General features: G+C 28.4%; 1 protein-coding gene across 2 annotated transcripts in view; it reads right to left on the bottom strand.

Moving 5' to 3' along the window:
- LOC143198246 (G protein-activated inward rectifier potassium channel 3) overlaps nt 1–17,922 on the bottom strand; it is a 90,630-nt gene extending 72,708 nt beyond the window's left edge. For both annotated transcript variants that reach the window (XM_076407379.1, XM_076407386.1), the window contains exon 1: nt 17,664–17,922. The gene's annotated coding sequence lies outside the window, so the exon portion shown is untranslated. The remainder of the gene's footprint in view (nt 1–17,663) is intronic.
- Between the last annotated feature and the right edge of the window lie 4,938 nt (nt 17,923–22,860).

Genomic DNA, 22,860 nt, shown 5'->3' with positions numbered 1-22,860 from the left:
ATTAGCAGAAAAATCTTGTTTTTAAATACATAGACCTAACAATAACCAAATGCGCTTCATTTTTGTTAAAACGACAAAAAACCATATACATTTGTTCTTAAGCCATCCCTCGGGCGATCAACCGTCTGTCATCTTAGTCACTGTCAGATTCATGACGGCATCCGACGATACGTTCACGTAACGATGTTTCCTCTTATCGGACGACCATAAAATCCAAAGAAAGACAATCGATTAATATTCGAAATGACACGATCATGTCCTGTATTTGCCGAGCGGCTTGGACAAAAAAAATCGACAAAAGCCGGACGACTCCACGTATTGGCGTTACGTGGTCGATCATTTGCATACAAGAAATAGTCCTTCGCAGAAAGCGACGCCAGTGAATCATATGTTTCAGGTTCTCAGTCAAAAGTTTCTTATACCTTAATGGAATTCCTACATCCATATTTGTTTTTTATTGCTATGGGACATTGGTATTCAGCAGGAACGTTTGAATATCGGTGAGCTATTCATGAATATTCGATTAACTGTGAAATGATTTAGATTTAAATTTAGATTCTAATTCAAGGTCACATATATCATCTTTATTTGAATTATATACCTCTATCTTATCAGTTTTCGGTAGCTACTGAATAGATTTCAACCACTCTTCTTGAACTCACATAGCTTTATATATCTTTTCCATTGTCAGTCATATTAAATATATTCAACAATGTTTTCTTAAGTACTTTCGAAATCAGATAGGACTACTTATACTCAGGATCGTTTTCTCAACCGAGCGCTCGTGTTTATTTTAAAAAATAACTATATGTGTGAATGTATAATATATAAACCACAGCATTTTTAAATAAACAAATACTTTCTAACTAATATAATAATGATTCATGTCTCATTTGAAATACTCCATTCCTGACGTAAAACTATCCAAATTTTTAACTAAAATCACTAGCCTAAATTAGTCATTTACTGAATATTTCTTAATTTAGGTAAGAAACCATGACTAACAATTACGTACAGAATTAGAATCATCATCCACAACTATTACACAAATAATACAAAAACATGTTCATGCTAGAAATATTTTTGCAATAATCCTTAATTACGATTGAATAAACATTTTTTTAAACTAGAAAATTAATATGAAACTGTAAGTTTATGATAATTTACATTTCGCCTTTTTTTAAATCCTTAATGCAATATCAAACACAAGACAGAGGAAATTACATTTATGCCAATAAAATTGTGATTTTTTCTACATCTGCATAAATCTGGAAGGACTCCGATCATTCATTCACTTTAAAAATGTATTTATTTGGAAAAGTTCGTACAATGTTTACTAAAAAAAATATTTTCCATTATTTTCTACGACTTTCTCATCTCTTTGGCAACATGGTCTCATTCAATTCTCTATCATCCTGTTATGTCTTTTATTATGCTGCATTTTAAGGAAGCATTACAACATATTTTTCATAGCTTCTAAAATATTCAATTGCGATCTAACAAATCACAACTTATATGAATGCTCATATTTAATTTCAAAAGTATTATTGAATTTTGTAAAAATCGCCAAGTTCAGATTAAAATTTACGATATACCTATGCTTACATAAAAAATTAAATCAAATTTTGTGTGACCAGAAGAATTTGTTGTTTAAATATCAACTGTTGTTATGTTATTAAGCTGTTAAAATATAATGAAACTATTATATTTGGACATTACATTTGGACTAACTTGGACTAACTCTTGATATACGAAATTGAAGGGATAATCAAAATAATAAATGATGCCGTCAGTCTGTATAGTGTCTGATCGTGGTCATCCCAAGTAACTCACCCAATCATCAACAGTTTGGTTACTTTGAACAGTACTTAATTTTTTAACAACAAATAAACATGTTATTAAAAAATCAAACCAATCTTATTTTGTATAATTTTTGATAAAAAAGTTATTTAACATTACATGTTAGGATTACTTTTTACTCCTTAAAATATCGAATGGGTTGCACCAGCTGTTAAGTGATTAATTTAAAGGTTACTCCAGAAAATATCCTATAAAATTCTAACCTGTTTAAATCTATCTCATTTAAACCTGATTGCAGCATCAAAAGGACGGTCCTGTCATCTTGACCACAGTGCTACTGAACCAACAAATACCATTAGTATATTATGAAGTAGTATAATATTCAAATAACCATGAAATAAAAATATTCCCTTTACAATATCTCTATGTTGCTAAAACATCAGACCAGCTTGTATATTTGCAAAACTAAATAAAAACCACAGTGTTACTTTAATTATTAAAGCGCCTTAATTTAGGTGCGTTTAATTTAGGAATTAATTAAGTAGGTCTGTTTTTTTCCTGAAAAATAAATTCGCATTTATAATGGGACTAAAACCCTATTAATAACGGCAACCTTACCTTAAAACAAATAATAATTAATTGGGTCTACAGACGGTGGTATATATATAAATGGATATTCTAAAAATATTAAACATATCGAAAACAGAACAAGGCTAAGTTACAAGTTCCAAAAACAATTTTAGTTTTTCGAACGTTCCAATAATTATCGGTTTAAAAAAAGGTAAAACACGTTCATTGACATCTCATTGAACCATTTTTTTTTGTTCGGCTGCCGCGAAATGATAACAGGGAACCGTGGCAAAAAAACTAGACCATTTCAAGCTAAACAAATATTTAACTTTGTTGTCGAATTAAGATAGGCCTTGATAATAAATAAGGTTAGACGACAAAAACGTAAAGGTATAAAATTAATTAACGTAACATTGGAAATCGATATTTTGAGATAAAACGAATAAATACATGTCCTGGATTTTATTGCCCATGATAACTGATCGTTGTTTTCACAACTAAGTTGAGGTAACTGTTCAATATGTTAAGGATTCACTTTATCAAGCAACGAATGAGTCGGCATGTCATATTAAAAAATGTCAGGCATAGTTCAACCGTTGTAATATGCGTTTTTGAATTCGTTCTTCAAATTTTGGTTGTTTATTGTAATTTTTTCAAATAAATTCATAGTCAAATAAAATTGTCTTGGAGAAAAACTGACAGGACTCATCTAAAGAACCGGAGATACCTTAACTTAGTAATTACATTTACATTAAAATTTTAGAAACCATAAGGAAATGAAAGAAACATATTTCTAAGTAAAATAGAAGTTAAAAAGTTACTGCTTTTACGGCTTGTATAATTTTGATATGATTTTAACGCAGTTGAGTTTGATAGAAATTCAAGTTTAAAAAAAGGTGTTATTATTATTACTCGTACATCTTAAGTAATGTAATCATGAAAAAACACATGAATATGTTTTGTTCTGTTACATATTTTTCTTTTCTTTTATTAGATTGATAAGTAAAGCTCTGTAATACTATTCAACAATAATTTATAAAACAAATACACGAACACGTATTCTGTTTCTATTTTTCGCTGCATTTTTGTTGGTTTAAAGGCAAATCAGACATTTCAATCATGGTAGGTCATGATTATTTACACATCCATAAACGGAAAATTTTAGTATATACGATATTACATAACAAATAAGGATCTATGCAATACATGTGATAATAAAATAAAAAAAGAAATCATTATTTAAACAAGCATGACGTAATTTTTACGACGAACCAGCTTTCCAACTAATTTAACAATAAATATTAGGACGACTCTGAGTGAATATAATTAAACAATAATCGAATTCGTCCGAGCGTTTCATTTTAAAGTTTTTTTTACAACATCCATCATGTCTAAACACCATTTGCGCTTGCTAATAACGAACTTATTCTACAGAATATAAAAACGTGTTGGGTTATATTATGAAATCAAGGTTTAGAGATGCAATTATTCGAATGTTATGAGGAATATTACCATTTTTAATAAACTTTTGACCTCTGATCATGTCTTTTAAATAATGAATATGTTGGTTTTCCAAGGTTTAATCTATAAATATGCATATCCAAAGGATTTTCCTGAAAATAATGTTCCTGTTTTAACATTTATTTATATTCTTTTTTCATTTTTGTTAACACCAAAACGTTACATCAGCAGTGTAAACCAAAAAAAGTATATTTCAAAGTGTAAATAAAATTCATTCAATTAATTTAAATATTCAATGAATTGAATCATAAAGTATATGTTATCGGATTATATAAAGTGAAGGACTCATGGGTTTGCTATCACACATACGTACAATCTTTATATAAAATTTCCCATAATCATTTTACAATACTGAATATCACAGATACAGTATCAAATATGTTCCTTAATCCACATATAGATGTGGACTTACTGACAGTGGTCATTGCCTTTACCCCATGAAAATAAATCAAATAATGTTACATTATGTGATCAATAGGCCAACAATCCGAACAAAAAACGTACATCACCAAAAAATATCTCATGTTGTAATTAAATTGCTTCCTTAAAATATTATATATAAAATGGAAAAAAAATTTTTGTCAAAACTCGTAACGAAGCATTAAGTTAAAAATGAAAAGAGAACTTCTAGTTATTGATGATCTATAATCTATTCTGTGAAATTATAAAGAATGAAGACTACTATATTTAAACTACTGGTTAATGATCGATCAGTAGCCTAATTAATCGAAACTTAGTTCACATTTGTGGACTGTGAGTCCTCTAATAATTCATTATTTATTTTTTAGGTATTGCTCATTGTTAATTCATATAGAGCAAATACAAATTAAAATCTTTTGGCACATACATTAGCGTACTTTTATCAGATACATGTCAGTCACATTTAAAATCGATTGCCTTTTATTGCATTTTATTAGTTTTTTCTAGTGTTCAACAATAAAAAATAAATATTATACTCAATCTTTAATCGTAACAATCACTTTTATCTCTATGGTGTTCATTTAAATATACTAAAAAATATTTTATCTCCATTTTCCTGTTATATGTAAATATCATCAATAAAATCGAACTCTTTTTAAGGTGCAATAAGGTGCTCTGAATGCTATGAATATCGGCAATGAGGTCAAATACATATTTGGCCCCATTGCATGAACATGAACATACATATGTTTTAAATATTTATAAAGCTGCATTTCGATTTTCAAAGAAGCATATATAAAAATAAAGGAAGGAACGAGAAATTGGATCAGTTGTTGCAGAAATTAACGATTAATTGGGTTTTTGACGCGAAATTTACATGTTGTCACAAAGATCAGAGAAAGTTACAATTAAGACCGGCAATACTTTGAAAAACAGCAATGTTCATAATTTTTCACTACCCCAAATATACTTCAAATTATACACATATTCTAAATAGAGAAAATAGAGGCTATTAACCATTATTTAGATGTTCTATGATTACCTCAGTTAAATTATGTTTAAAGACATAGTAATTTAGAAATTGGACCATTACTGTAAATATTATATAAAAAGTCAAGAACTGTTAATTTAAAAATCAAAGAAAAGATGTTAATTATTAAAAATATCAAAAAATATCTCGGAATTTACAAATATTATTAGATAACATTATCGCCGAATTTTAAAAACAGCTATTATTCATGTTCAGATATATGTAGTATAAAACAACAGTAAATTCTAGTTTTTATAAATATCTATATTGTTATATAATATTTTTATATTAATTGCTATTCTTAGATCAACCTTGATGCCATTATCAATACATAAATACCTACCGTATAAAGATCACGATAGTTGTTAAGTTTAAGGACATTGTTATATCAAATACCAGTTGTTTTTATTTTTAGATAGCTTTTAGACGACTAGTAGGTAAAAGCGATAATATGTAGATCAAAGATTTACTACAATGTGTTTTAACTTGACGCACAGAAAAGACAAAAAACAGGACAAATCAAATAGTTAATATATTTTTCATGTATTATTTTCGTTCGCTTAATTTAATATATTTACAATTAGTGTATTTTTCGTTTTTTGAATAATTATATACTTATTCGAACTAGAGTAGCTCTTCGTCTTTACAAATATTTTTATTAAGGTTATAAGAGAGTTAAATTTGGGAAATAAGTTCGTCAAAACACTTAATACTTTAAATCATTAGCAGTGTTTAGGCTATTTGAACGGCTGCCTTATATTAGTGGTGAATTTTTGCATCCAATTGATTTAAAAGATAACAATAATAATTTGACTTTATTATTTTAACTGGTTTTGGTAAGCTAACAGACAAAAAAAACCTCTTTTCATCGCTGTGAAGCTCGAGTCTCATCTATAGTGATGAAACGAGGCATACAGTATTTTAAATAATATATAAAACGGTACTCGAATGTGCTTTTGTTCCACTGTTAGCGAACGCGGTTAATTGACCTAACACATTTTGGTATAATGCATTTCCATAGCCTTTAAACCTTTTTGCAAGAATTTAGTCACTGAAGGATGACTTCTCGGAATATTGATATATGTATAATAATAAAGTTCAGTGCTAGATTTTATTCATTGTTAAAAACTCAAACGACAATATTAAAGGAGTTGTAAGAAAAGAATGATTCAACAAATCCAAATTAAATATCGGATTTGTTCTTATAAAAAAATAAATATTAATATTTTAACAAATGTTTTGCTTCGAGCTAATGATTAGGTACTACTCCGCGAACTTGTTGAATAACCTAGTATATCTCAATTCCAGTTTCGGAGTAAATATTCATATTTTTATCAGACCAAAATGTTAGGTATTTGCGTATATTATGATTCTGCTATGTTTACTGGCGAAAATGCAAAGTCTCAAATATCTCTTAAACACTTTAACCCAGTCATTAAATCGATCACTTTGACTCATTCCTCCATAAATTGACAGTTTTCCATTTAATACTAAACATTTACTAAGTATAAACAAGCCTAATCATGTAATGTTTAAAAATTACATTTCCGGTATTTATTGATCTTGTTTGATTTGAAGAAATCTTCAGCCAAAGATCATCAAACACAGTTAGAAAATTATGATAATGTTGTTCTGTTAGGTTCCAATTATTACTCAAAGACAATTAACAAAAGCTTTAAGAGTCAAAAGATTTCAAAACAATGAATATAAGACTTATTGGACGAAAAACTAGTTCAAACTCTTAAAAAACCTTGAAGCAGTAGAGAAAGGGAAAGAAACACTGCACATACTGAATGCAAATACAATTTCGAATTGTTGGTTTCATTACTTGCCATCAAACAAAGAACGGTGTTCTGTGGTGTATTGGGTCTGCCAATAAAAAGCGATTTAACATGACACATGAACTAAAAGCAAAAAATCATGAAATAATCAGGAGTGCCATAAGCTAAGATAAGAAGCAGAATATTCGCGGTCATAAAGTCTTGCTATGCATTTGATACGATCATCAAGATGTACCTGGTAAATCCGAAATAAACTGTTAGTCCAGGTGTTCCAAATTCAAGAATTGAATTACGTATTATAGCGAGTAATAGACCCAAAGTCATAGTCCTGTATGCCAACATTCAGTCACACCTTGCAAGAGTTGTGAAAAATACACTGTTGCAGCACGAATGGGAAATTATGACATACCTAGTGCACTCACCGCGAATTTTTATTACTATTTGTTCATGTCAATACAGCATGGCTTGGCTGGCACTGGCCTTCGAAACTCTGAAGAAGTGCTAAAATGGAACGAAGATTTGACCAGTGCCAAACCAACATTTTTTTGACATCGCTATGCTAGCAGAAAGATGGGAAAGAGTTGTAGAGAATTTTGATTAATATATGTTGTACCAATTTTTTTTTCAATAAATGCCTTTAAAAAAATATCAGAATTATTAGAAAAAATAACCTAGCAATATCTGACATATCTGACATAGCGCTTTGGTTAGAAAATACCTTCCTCAACATTTTCACATGCACAAGATCATATCAGAAAAAATAGTACGCTTTAGTGCTTATGTTTTTTGCTCTATATACTGCCTATTAATAATTATTTAAATAAATATTATATCACATAAACCTTTGCTCATTATTTCATTCTATATATATCAGGTGAATATTGAATAACATTCGTTCTAAATAAATCAATTACCTTCAACCTTGCCACATTATTTTCTATGATTATAAACGATCTTTGACCTATACGTATTTAATTTATTAGCTCACCCAAAATTTCCAGCTAAAACAATAGCCAAAGCATCACTCGCACCGCAAGTGGTATTAAAAAGCGAAAGAAAAACACTGTTCCCACACGCGGTGGTCATTTGATATATGGATATTGTATTGGCGATTTGCGAAAACCTTCATAAATTTAAATCGAGCTAAAATTTCGTTCGGTTTATGAAGCAAATATTTACACTTGCAAAATGTTAAAAAGCTACGGACCATATGAATTTAAAGGTTTTGCTTGGATTTATGATTCCTGACTTTTGGTAATTTTCAATGCCGAACAATATTTTTTCGACGCGTTTATTGTTTCAAAATTTATAGCCAGGAAATAAAGGAGATTAAAATTTCCAACATTTTCAAATCAAATATTTTTGAGCTTTTTACGTTAACCGTATCTTATGTAACTATGAAAACCTGGCAAAAACATTGTTTTTTGTTACTATTTATTTATTTTATTAACAAGTTAATACAAATTGATATTCTAATATATTGGACATATATACGTAATATATTTGCAATATTTAAAATCTACAGGGGATAGAGGAAATTATATCAACACCATGCTATATAGTATATCTTTATTATATTATTGTTGGTAACACTGCTTCCGTGTAAAAAATGCGACGTGTAAGTATAGCTCAGTTTACATACCAAGCATTGAGGGTTATTTTTCGGTGTGTTATAAGCCTTGTTTTGCCACGGGTAAAACAAGCTATCGGTGAAATGTATGAACTGTCAGACTTCGAAAGAGGGCCGATCGATAATATAAATTGTAAATATTATCAGAAAGCTGGCAATGAAGAAAAAGTTAAAATTATTAAGACCACAAGACCCGAAATTTTGCTATAAAAAATTATCTCAAAAACAGGACCTTCAATATCTTAACATATCAAAACAGAGGTATTTAAAATTAATAAAGTTGTTAGTTTTTAATGCATAGCTAAAGCGTTATTAAACTCAAAAAATTAAATAACAAAAACTGCGTATGATGAAATCCTATGTGACAATTAGTAAAATATGTAGAGAAAAGAACTGCAAAGAGGTTACCAAATTTAGGAATTCACAAATAAAAAAAAAGACCGACATTCAAAAATTATAAAAGCTTTTAATGATATCATATTAGTGGTGCTGGCGTGAAGAAAAGCTATAGCAGTAAAAAATATAACTCAAACGCCTCTTTGTATAAATTGGAAAATATCGAAAAGCAAATAGCCCTCACAAAAATTTATTGAAACTATCATTATAAATCGTTCCATAGATATATATTTGTCTTCTGCGAAAAATCTTGGGAAATCTATCAACATAATAATCTAGATGGAATATTCACCCTATTAAAGCTCATGTTCTGCCTTTTATGAAAGCAATAAGCAGTAATATACCGTAAGTTGCTAAAATCGAATGAACCAACGTTGTTAATTGAACAACCTGGCTGAAGGATTATTTCAGGAAGGCCAACAATACCGAATAAGAAATGCCTTGCATATCTATCAACTGCACGTTTTAAGAGTATAAGAATTTCCTCCAGCACCAACTTAATTAACAGACTTGCCTTCCGATTATTCGACCACGCTGATACAAGCATAAAAAATACAAAAAAAATATTATACGATATATTAATAACATTTCAATTAAAAATAAATATTCTATTTCGCAACATATCTCTATAAATAGAGAAATACTTGTTTCGCCTACCTTAAAATAGCTTATGCTATATTTATATCATTTCCTGATTATTACTAATTTGTTTTTATTGTAGGAAAGAAACGGTATATCGCGCAATAACCTGGAGACAAATTATTGTTAAGAACTCGTTTCTAATATTAACGATGGAATTTTCTAACCAGGTTAAATGATACTGTCATTTAAATCAGTAATTAATAATAAAATTAAAAAAAAACTTGGAAATGTGAATTTCTACTCTTACAATTTTCTTTTAATTTATCTTTAATATTATCATTTTCCAGAATTATTTCTTTTAAAACTAAATATCATCATTTTATACTTACTGTTTTCTACTGTATTTTACAACCTTGTAATGCATTACAAGCGGCCACACTTCGATGTGTGAATTTATTGTTTAAATAATTGCTGGTTGGAAAGCCAACGCGTTCTCAAAACCTCATTCGCCAATCATAAATCTTAACAATAAACGTAAATTTACTTACATTTCTTTATTTAAGTTTATACTACATAGAATTGTGTCTAAAAATTTCACAAAAAGTTTATTGCAATATTATTTAATTAGATATATTTAAATTTATTTTATTAGACAATACAAATACTTGTATAATTATTTTGCTATATCAAATATTGAGTTACCAAAAACAAATTATTTCCATTGTAATTCTATATATAAAACCAGAAAAGAGTTAAATATTCTTTAGGAAATTTAAAATAAGATATTTAAAGCTTAAAAATATGTTAAATCGAGACTAATTATAAAACATTTATCATGTATGTTCTACATAGAAAATAAAGTAATATATTATTTAAAGATTTTCTATTGAACAAAGATAATAAGCAACTGTGCAGCAACCTAATTTCAAATTAACAATTGATACAATTAATCATTAAACTATATGCAATATATATTTATATATAATATTGTTTATAATATTTTACATATATTTATATTCAGTATTATATTATACCAGAAAGAAATAAAATATACCTAGATTCTAAAGACATATATTCATTGAAAAAATCGCAATGGTTGAAAAAAGAAAGTAATTATTTATATAACTAGAAATAGAAACATGTTATAGACTTTGGTTTCAATATTTCATCGCTTATAACACCATAAATCAAAATAAGTGGATCAAAAATCAGCCAAGAAAGCTTTTCTGAAAAAAAAAGATTTGCTCATGTATTACTAATATACTGGATAATTAAGGCATTTTACTACTATAAATCAGTTTTTCAATTCCGTTTCCATTTGTGTCACTTGCATCTGTACGATATTAAATAGGAAACATTGCATTTAAACTGACTCTACCAGATGTAATCAAATATATTGCTCCTATATTGTTCAGCTAAAAATTGCACACTTGCACTAAAACTGTTTGTTTTTCAGAATAAATATAATTTCTTTGGTAGTCTTATTTAAAAGTGAATTATAACTAAGTGAATGGTTGATACTATCCATTCATGGAGTCAAATTATATAAAATTGTCCATCTGTTACATACTGAAGTTAATGTGCAAACAATTGAGCCAATAACAACGAAATAGTTAAACAGTATCAGAGTAAAATAGTTAGTCAGCATTTCTTTTTAACATCATCTTATAAAAATATTTTTAAGGATGTAATGGAGCCATACCACTCTCCGAATTTACATAAGCCTGCATATTTATATAATCTGCAAGATGAATATGAGCTTCATCTAAACAGATGATTTGGCAAACCAAACCAAAATCGGTACTTACACATTTTGGAAATAAGCGTTTAGTATTTCGGAATATTATTAAAAAGTAAAATGAAAAAAAACTGTAGATTTGACTTAATATATACGTACCTCCTTATACATAAAAGTGATAAGAAAAAATAATGTATTTTGTTGACATATTAAAGAACATTTAAATAAAGTAAAAAGTATAGATACAATCCAACTTTTATGCATTCAAATATAATGCATAATAATATATGAACATATTAAATGGAACTGTCAGTGAGAAATATGTTAATATATAAGGTACAAGGCACTCCTTTTGGTTCGTTTTTATGTATAATTTGTATCATTGTTTCCTGCAAAACAATGCATGTATGTGCGGACACTATGGTATAATAGTTACTTGGCACCCTTCATAATATTTCATTCATACTATTAAATTATTAAATTATATGATAATTATAATATATATAAAAAGTTATTTATAACTCGTTAGAAATTTTTAGTCAATATTCGATTGCACGTTAAAATATAATTTATAACAATCTCATATCTCTTCATCATTGACATATATATCAGCGAGTTTTGTCTTACTTGTGGCTTTGACTACTATTCTTTTTAATAATTAGTGAAAATTGTTTTACATTCCTCAGAAACAAATAAATTGACGCCTTAAATCTTTTCCCCAGATAAACTATTTTCATCAAGATTGGAGCTGGTTCTCTTACTTAAATCCAATATTTTTACTATTACTTAACTACAGGTATGAATTGTTATTCGCTGTCATTATAAATTAAGTGAAAAAAGTTATTTTTGAAAATATATATAATCCCTATATAAATGTTTATTTAATATAAATCACATAACATGAAAAAGAACTTGAACCCTTTGAAGTGATTACTTTAAATTATTTTTTCTTTTCTTTCTGTTAACCTACAATATGAGATCAATTGAAACAATCTACTTTAACACAGTAAACTGCTTAAAAATCATATATTATTATCTCCAGATGCTTTGCATTTTTATGTGGGAAAATTTCAACACATAGTCTATTTATTATTGAATTTATTTCTGTAAACATTTCACTAAACATATTCTTGGTTGGTTTAAAATTAAGATACTTAAGTATATATTCTGATTATATTGTTCATCCAAAAATTGTTCTTGTTTAATATAATTGAATGGAACTTAGCTATCATCAAGTTCTTCATTTATTTTATTTGGTTAAGGTGGTGAACCTGGTGTTTATGTATCAAAGAAACACGTGAACTATTGACAGAATGTTTTGATACACCCACGAATACAACTCGGTAATTTGATTTAAAACAAATTTTAGCACATTTCCACCTACATTATTCCTAAATATGTAACATTATAATACTTATTCTTTTGAATTTTCTTTAAGTACTTACATATACTATGAAACATTATTTAAGTAATAGTATGTGTCATTTGTGTGAATCTGTTGCTTTCAAGAGGCTGAAACAATGGACCATGAACTTTATACATGTCACATACCATAAATAGAAAATGGCTAAAAATGCTTACTATTGCTGCATTTGTTGAATACACTACTACACAGAAGGGGCCAGAAAATACAGCACGGAAGTAATAATAAATAAGGCCCTAGATAAACAAGTCAACCAGAGTAAATCAGTGCATATTAAATTAACAACCAAACTGTTATATCCCATAAAGTAGGGATGCAGAAAAAATATCCATATATCGATATTTTCTGAAAAAAATATGGATATTTTTGACCGATATTTTTTTCGCCCGATATATCGATATTTTTTAGTCGTTCTAAAATGGTACTTTAAAAGGTACTTTTTATTTTAATGGTTTGGTCAATTAACTATTTCACAATTTTTACTTTTTCTTAAAAATATCGATATATTTTTTTTAAATATCGATATTTTTTTTCGGTTACCAACACCCCTACCATAAAGTAACAATGTGTACATTGGTATTAATCTTGATGCAAAACTCGTTGGAAAGAATATATCAAACAGAAAACAAAATAACTCGAATTAAAATGCAAAATAATATATTGATTGGAAGAAAATCTAAATTATTCATGCACAATAAATTACTGCTGTACAAGCAAATACTAAAATTCACAATGAAGTATTGTGGATGCTTCTCTCTTTTTAAATAGTTACTTACACCGAAACCTTCGGATTCTAACTATCATAGAGGAAATTAAGAAATTCGCAACAAGCCGTAAGGAAAGATTCTACTCGAATGTTTACACCAAAGTGCTACAACTCTTAGCTAACACTGAACTACGACGGAATTGTGTGATCTTGTGTAGTTGGGTAGTAAAGTGCATTAAATAACAAAAACCCTGAAAAGGGTTTAGTCTAAATTAGTCTAAAAGAAAATTAGTCTCCTTTCTACCGACTGGCGAGTGACCAACATTTTCCATGTCGGATTTTACACTCTTGCCTAGAACAATTACAAATTTTAAATGGTCACAAACATAAATTTACGACCATGCCCCAGCAGGATTCGACTCCGCGGCAATCGCAACAGTAGGAGGACCGTCCTATCGCCTTTACCACTGCGCCACCAAACCGGCAATTTTTATTTTATTTTATTTTATTAGAGGTTAAGAAATGGTCAATAGGTCTTCCTATATAAGTTTTACATTTTATTTAATGTTTCTATAAAATATTTTAACGAAATTTCCTTTCCTAAAAGTCTATTTAAATTGTTAAAAATATATATATTTAATTATGTTTAATTAAATTAAACGTAATTACTTCGTGGATGGCCTAAATGATGGTTATTGTAAATTGAACAAAATACTATATTATATATTAAAAATTCCAATAACAACTTAGGAAAGAATATTGGTTATAATTTTACAATTACTAACTAATTGTTTCTAAATTATATGACTGTTTCTATAAATATTTTAAATAATCATCATACTCTAATTATCATACTTTAATGTGTTCTAATTTTGTTTTTCTGCACTAATTAATGAATATTTTCAGCATTCTAGATTAATAAAACAGTTATCCGATGTTTTCTCAATAAATAAGCATTAATTAGCATGATAATCATTCAAGTTATAGTAGAGTTGATTCATGAGACGAATAGGATGAATGGATGAATCAGATCAAAATAAGGAAACTGTGGATATTTTTAATAAGACGTTATAAGTAACGCAAGATACTGGTGTTTTACGAACCCTCCAAGCCCGATATCTAATGTTGCCAGTACTGCCAGTACTGCTCGACATTAAGTTATTTTCTTGTGCATTTAAAGTGATAAATTTGAGTTCCATGGCTTATATTGATTAGAATTGGCCGATTTTAAAATGCATTATAGTTTTTAGCAGAATATTATAGATTAACGTGCGAAATATTTATTTCAGATGCTTTAATATGGGGTTAAAAATAATTTATTTTATGTTAAAGATTAATTATTCATTTTTGTTTCGTTCTAGATAATTCTCCAATACAGAAGAAAGAGAAATAAAAAGAGCCAAAAATAAAGTCCTTTGATAAAGTTGACTTTATGTCGGACTAATGTGATTTACTAATTCCAATACACGAATATACAAAGAAAAGTTTCTTTCTCCAGAGATGTCTTCGAGGCAAGACCTTGGTGGACAAGACCTGAACAGGGTGTACAAATATGTTCTAAGCATGACAAATGTTGAAGGCGGCGAAAATATGAAAGTCTGAGCCTCTATTAATGAAAAAGAAGTATATACGTCCATTTGTTCTATTTATATTCCGTACCGAAATTGTTATCACGAACAGGCCTGAGTAAATTAAAAATAATTTTAATGGCTACTGTACAGTAAAGGAAATTTTATTTTAATCTTGGATAGAAACGCTTCTCACACGAGCTACTAAGTGGTAGATCTATGTGACTCTTTAGATACATCACAATTATGGGTCTTGATTGATTATGTCCTTCTTCCTCCACACACATCACATGTATTACAACCGCTTGATGTCTCGTTTTCAAACAGCTCAAATCATGTTTTCACCAACAAGCTACATCATGGCGTGTTCGTTACACATCCAAATCAAAAAGGATCACAAAAGTCGCATTCGGAGGAATTTCCAAGCAGGCTTAAAACAGACTGCCACTGTTGAAAATGCTGTAAAGGACGTTAAAAAACTGGTAAATTCCCATTAAATGCAAATGCGATACTTGACCACAAGCTTATCGATGATCATGAATCCCAAATGAAATCAACGAGTGCAAAATTGCACAAGCACTAAACCAGTGCATGCAAAACGAGTTAAAGATGCAGCTCCATTATTATCCACTTCGTCACAACAATCTAGCATAGTCAAATCATTCAGCACTACTGGAGTTACTAATGAAATTCTTCCATCGCTGGCGCAAGTAAGAAATGTCATAAAATATAAAATTAATTTCGCATGTGATTTCACACCTGAAAAACATTAATCTTCTCGAGAATGATGCTAAGAAAAGATGTAAGAATGACAAAAACACTGTTGAAAAAGAGAAAATGACTCATGATAAAGAAAATGTGAAAAGGAACAAAAATAAAAGACAGCCTGCATTAAAAATTAAAGGTTCATTTGCAAGACAGAGAGATTCCCATTGTATTTACTGCTCAGAAAAGTTTATTCATACAGCATCAGCCGATTGGATTCATTACGAAGAATTATACCACTAAAAATGTGCTGATATGGGAGAGAAAAAAGGCCCGTATAAATGTGATTAATATGCTAGTAATTACCATGGTTGTCATTATATATTATATAAATTTTATTAATGATTGCAAATCTTATGGTGTAAAAAATTTTTAATGGAGTTATATGTTACGTACAATCCCATTCGCTCCAAAAAATGCGATTTAGTCTGTCTGAGATGTCTTTCAAGCTTTTAAGTATAATATTGAACAAGGTATAAACTATTTAAGTTTTGAAATATTTATTGAAATGTTACTGATTGCTATTTTCTCAATAAAAGATACGTATAGTCCATACAACAAAATAGCCTAAGCACGTCATCAAAATTCATGGCTTCAGCACATCGCAATGTTGTCGCATTAACTTAGAATTTTGGTGTACAGCATTTGCCGGTTTGTAACCTCCAATTATAATCACTAATGTTTGAAAGAAAACTGTAAACATTCGACAGCAGTGTCGATTATTATCAACACAAATCGAATTTTATAGACTAATTGGGTTAGATATTCCGACACATCAAACAGCATTCTATCTCTTTTTAATTACGATAAAAAGAGAAGGAAAAATCCGCTCCGAGTTTTAAAAAAATCTTAAATTTTTACAAACTGCATTTTCGGTATATTCGACGTCATCTATGAAGTACATTCATTATGTTATTGGAAGACCTATATGTTAAGTTTTATTCATATTCTCAAAATATATAGATCCGATTCGCCTCCTTTCATATCGAATCATATTTCATCTATGATATTAACAAATGATTAATTTACAAATAAATATTGAAATAATATGTAGCAACTGTTGAATGAACTAAAATATAATAGTTTGGGAACATTTCAATTATTTTCAGAATACTTTCTAATTCTCGTGTTATTTTAGTACAAACCTTTTCTGACCTTCCAAAATTTAATTCAATAATAAAAATATAATCAGGTTATTAATAGGTATATCATGGTATTAATAGCTATATCACGATATTAATAGATATTTCGATATTTCTTCATTTAAGTTTATATTTTAAAACTTTTATTGATTTGTCAGTTCTAATTATATTAGTTTATTGCAGTTAACTAATGGTTGGGTAATTACTGTATATGGCTGTTTGTCGACTGTATACATAATTCGAACCTATAATTAACATGTAAATTATAGGAATCTGAGGTTTTCCTTGTAAAAATCGAAAGTTGTTGAAAAATTAACTTCGAACAAAATTCACTTATATATTTGAAAAAAGAACAGAATAAACGAATAAAGCAATATTAAACATAATATGAATTTTTAAAAAACACATTCACCATAAATGAAATAATTGAGGATACTGTTGGTTTCCAACGGATTTCTACTTGAATCACCTTTGATCTTTGCCATTCGAGTGAACTGTGATTATGTATCTTGTATTGTTTCACGTTGTACCATGCCGTCACCATCATAAAAAATCGAATCAATTACATAAACTGCCTCGCATGAAACTTACCAATTGAAAATATGAACGGGCTTTAAATAGATTAATAAATAGCTACAGAACTAAACGAACAACAATAAGGTAAACACTGAATGTTCGGACACGGAAAAATCAAGTATCTCTGTATTGGTTACAACAACCCTCCAAGATTTTACTAAGAAAACACATTTTCAAAACGTAACTATTTCGGATGTACGATCGTGTGGGACGCGAGATTCGGAACGGTGCGAGTCGCGAGACTTACGCATTCGTACACGACAAACACGAACTGGCTCGAGAGGAAGGCCGGCATGTTTTTTTAAAAGTGCGCACTCGTTGGCGGGAAAGACGGGGGATCCGATAAAAATGCGAAGTGATGTCTCCGATGCTAATTAACAAAAAATCCTTTCCGCTTTTGATAAATTAATTAAGAGTTACGAATCGTGGTGAAGACAATTTTAATTTTATATTTCAATATATTATTATCCATTAATACACACTGTATAATATAGCACACGTTATATCCCATAGAAGGTCCAATACTACAGCCATATAGTATTGTTAACTTAATACAAATAATAGAAGAATTGTTTTGCTCCTAATTGAATTTAATTGAATAATTTAAATTACCATTGTAGATACCTGAAAGGAAAGCATTTCATTTGTTAATGATTTCATGCAGATCACGTGATTAACCCCTGGCAACACATTTTACTGACCAATTAAATTTTAAATATGACCCAAATGTGATTTCTTTAAAAAATAGATTAAAATAAGAAATTGATCTCCGAAATTCGACCACAATATATTATATTAATCGTGTTTCTCTCATAATAGTTTAAAAGGAGTAATTTAAAAATGATATGCTACTAAAAATTATTTTCACGGTATTTTTAACATAAGATCAGAAATGTATTTGATACATAACATTAATTAAATTTATAAATAGGTATATAACAACATATGCAAACTGTCTCAAGTACTAAGACTCACCAAGATTCTTTAAATTTCATTCAATTAAATTCAATTTCCATACTTTCAATAATTTACAAAGTTTTAATAGATGTAAATTACTACGCCACTGAACATTATAATAAAGTATCATAAGTAATATTGTTTTCAGAACTGTAATAGCTTCAGAGCAAGTATCTCTAATGATGATTTGATATTTCTTTATTTTTATTTTATAAATATAAGTATGGAATAATAAATGAAGTAATACATGTTTATGAATCTAGCATGCTTATTAAAATAATAATACAATTAGGCTATTAATTTTTTACAATTTCGAAATTACAATGAAAATAAAGTCTTCAGAATCACTAAATTTACTATTTTTTCAAAAATTTCCTTTTTTTTCTCTTTTTTCAGTCTTTCAAATAAATTAACTCAGAAAAAAATTTACATAAAAATCTTTAGCAACGTTTAGAGTTACCTCTAATACAATGATATAATTTGTCTCCAGAATCATATCAATTAATAACAGTCCTTAAGCAAGAACAATTTTTATCTTTCCCTTTTTCATCAGAAATTAAATTAAATCAAAAGCTGATTTCCAAAATCTAAATATCTTGTAAGCAAAAAAAACTGACGATTCTTCTTATTCTCGAATTTTGTTAATCTCTGTTGGGATGCAATTTTTACATATGTTTTTTTTTCCTTTCACAGCTGTATATATATTCAGATAAAATGAGCACATTAATTTGTTTTCTCTGCAAAAAAATTAAAATATAACTTTACTTCACCATACTATACTGAATAGTTTTTTATCCAAACTTACTATAACCCTTTAATAATTCGAACAAAACGGGAATAATCGAAAGTAACACCAAATCTTAAATAACATTTCTTAAAATTAAATAACCTCGTTTAAAACTGTTTTAGCCACTGACTTTCCGTTTTAACATCATTTAAATGTAAAATCCGTTGATCTGATTCAAAATTGCCTGCCGGCATTTTGCCAGATTTTGATTTCAAAAATTACACGTCCGTGTTTGTTTTACCTAAAACAGGAACGACGAAGAATCTACCGTATACAAGTTGCAGGGGGTTGGCCAGAGCCTAAAACATTTGTTTAAATATATTTTATTTTATTTATTTATTTATTTATTTAGCCACTTCAAATACTCACTTAGTTTTAAGAATACTATTATTTATTTTATTTTATAACTTTTTTTAAAAAGGACATTATTGTCTTAGGATCTTGAACTGCCTTAGGCCTAAAAAGTATACGCTTTAACCGTGCCAAATTACTTATCTTGCGTATAAAATCAGTTTCAGCTTGTTGGTTTAGGAATTGTATTATTTTATTTTGCATTAATGTATAATCGATTGCAAACAAAAAGAGAATTAAGTTTCTTTTTTTACACATACTTGTTGAAGAATAAATATTTCTGACTCCATGAATTAATTAAATAAAAAAAAAGATCAAAATATTGATTCAGATATTTTAAACAAAATACATTTCTTTAGGTAAATGTACCCCTTCATAAATTGAATTTTTAATTTATGGCAATTTACATATATACTTTCAAAGGGCAATAATATTTGGCACTATGAATATTTTTATATTACATCCAGTGTAGTGTATATTCCAAACATGTACAATGGTGTCTGCAACTTCTTCTTAACGTAAATACTTAACTTTTAAACGTAAATAGAGGAATAAATAATGTAAATAATAAAAGAAATAGATAACTTGTTACATTTTTCTGGCCTTATGTGAACTTTGAAAATTGTAACCCCACCTTGATAATTTTGTTAATGTTGTCACATCTAGAATATACTATAATTTTTATTTATATATTTAATTTTAGTTACGTTTCTGAAAGATTTTTATGTCAATAAATCATAAACTTAATTTTTTCTCTATTACCAATACTAAAAAATAGTATAAAAACTTCTATATTAATAGAATTAGAATTCTATAGAATTCTATATTATTTCATTAGGATTCTCTATCATACTGTAAATTTGCGTACTTAATTTTTGACATAATATTAACATCATACATTATTTAATTATATTTTACAGTGTTTTTTAATAATAAGAACCTAAAAACTCACTAAGAATATTTAATGTCTCGAAACAACATCTGCGAACGAACGGAAGTTCCTTCATCTCTTAGATCATTGTTAACGTAGCTAACTAAACCGATCTTTATGTCCACATGTAAATTGGCAATATATGTAAATTAGTAAAATTTTCCGTTTTGTATGTTAAGATATACCAAGTGTTTCGGTAATTACTTTGCGGTTTGTCCCCACGCATGTGATTTTATTCTACTGATATTAACCTCAAAACTCTATATCTTACGTTCCGCCAAAATAACAGCGTTATAGATTTATATTTTTTTGAAAATGTCGAGTTGAGCATTACATTTCCTGTTTCATCAGAAGAAAAGGAAACTGAAGTATATTGTATTGTATTGTATATATTATTATCGTATATTGGTAGAGTCTTACTTCCAATAGTAAGAAGATTAGAAACGTGCTTTCAACAATTCAAATATGGTAATTTCTACGTTCAAGACACGGAAAATTCGGGTAGGCCGAAGAAAAAGAAGTCGTTTGAAGATGCAGAATTAGTAGAACAATTGGTAAAACAATTGCATGTAAGCCGAATCACAATTTGTAAATAATTACAAACGAAGAGAAAGATCCAAAAGACGAGAAGATGATGAATGACAAGCAATTAGAAAACACAAAAATTCTCAGTGAAATACTGGTTCAAAGGTCTGAAAAGAAGTCATTTCTGCTTCGAATAGTAACAGATAATGAAAAATTGATCTATAAAAATATCAAGAGAAAAAAATCATGGTTAGATTAGATTCTCTTAATTCAATTAATTTGTTTAATTTAATTAATTTAAATTTATTAATTTTGCGGATTTCTTGTCATATAAAGTGTTTCTGACATGATAGTGAGTAACACTTAAAGTGCTTTCTTCTTATTATTTTAGCAAAAATCATACTTAAGTCGAAAAAACGCATTAAAAATAGTTCACGGTTTTTAATGAAATTGTTTTTGATTTGATTGAACACAAAAAACGACCCATAAAATCGATAGAATTGAAGAATGTAAGGAAGAATAGAAGAATTATTTTGTCAATGAAAACTCGCCTCAGTTACTTCAAAAATCAGATAATTTGGTGATCATTGAAATTGCTTATTGAACACAAAATGTTTTGGGTTAAATTCGACGTATTATCGACATCAATTTCAATTCGAATGAATGAATGTATGGAATGAAACAATTGCTGCGTATATAAAGTCCTGTCACACCCGCCCTATTATCCTAATGTTTCCCTATCCAACTACCACTTCTTCTTCAGATCAATGGCACCAGAATTTCATACTTACGAAGATTATTAAAAAATAATCGTTTCATTAATTGCACCTAAAGACGATGAGTTCATTCGACACATAATTCGTATCTTGCTCAAAAGTAGTAACTAATGATGAGTGATTTTTAAAATATATTATTTCAGTTTTATATTAATTATACTAATTAATAATACTTTCAATGCCTAATAGATTTTGGCATAATTGTACATTTGAGACAGACCGAGATATACTATTAAGTACTATTTTCTGCATCAGATTCTCAAAAATATATATATTACACTTGTTCTGTTAACCGAGCAAATGATGATCTATTTTTAGTAAACCAAATGTTGTTCCTTACTCTTCCAGCGATCACATAACAAATAATTTAGATGGTATTAAATGTATTTTAAAGCCCGTTAGTTTGTTTGCGTACACCTACAGGTACAACTAACTTAATTCAAAGAACATTGTAGCACTTTTCCACCCACATTATACCTAAATATGTAATAAAATATGTTATATAACTATATATGTAGATCCTCCTACTTATTTCAGTGCATTTTATATTAAAATCGATGTGTTTCATTTTATTAACTACCCGGATAGAATATGATACGATAAGATAGTCCTTAGTTTTCAGTTATTTTGATCTATTTCACAACAAACATTTTCAGATGCAAAATTTGATGATGTAAAAGATAAACATTTATGTAGACATCTACTAAATCTTTTAATATCTAAAAATAATATTTCAAGGTTTTTCTTCTAATTGTCAAGGTGTTCACTATTCACAATACATTAAATAAACATTTTCTTATAACCATCGTTACTTCGATATGTGTTTAACAAATTAATTGGTATCTTTAAATTTGATAAAACTGTAATTTTTACCAGAAAATTTGT

The sequence above is a fragment of the Rhynchophorus ferrugineus genome, unplaced genomic scaffold (genome assembly GCF_030347505.1).
Source record: "Rhynchophorus ferrugineus isolate W39M unplaced genomic scaffold, kcgeb_rfMv2 rfM1, whole genome shotgun sequence".
NCBI classification, from domain to species: Eukaryota; Metazoa; Arthropoda; class Insecta; order Coleoptera; family Curculionidae; genus Rhynchophorus; species Rhynchophorus ferrugineus.
This window is presented reverse-complemented; position numbering and strand designations above follow the sequence as displayed.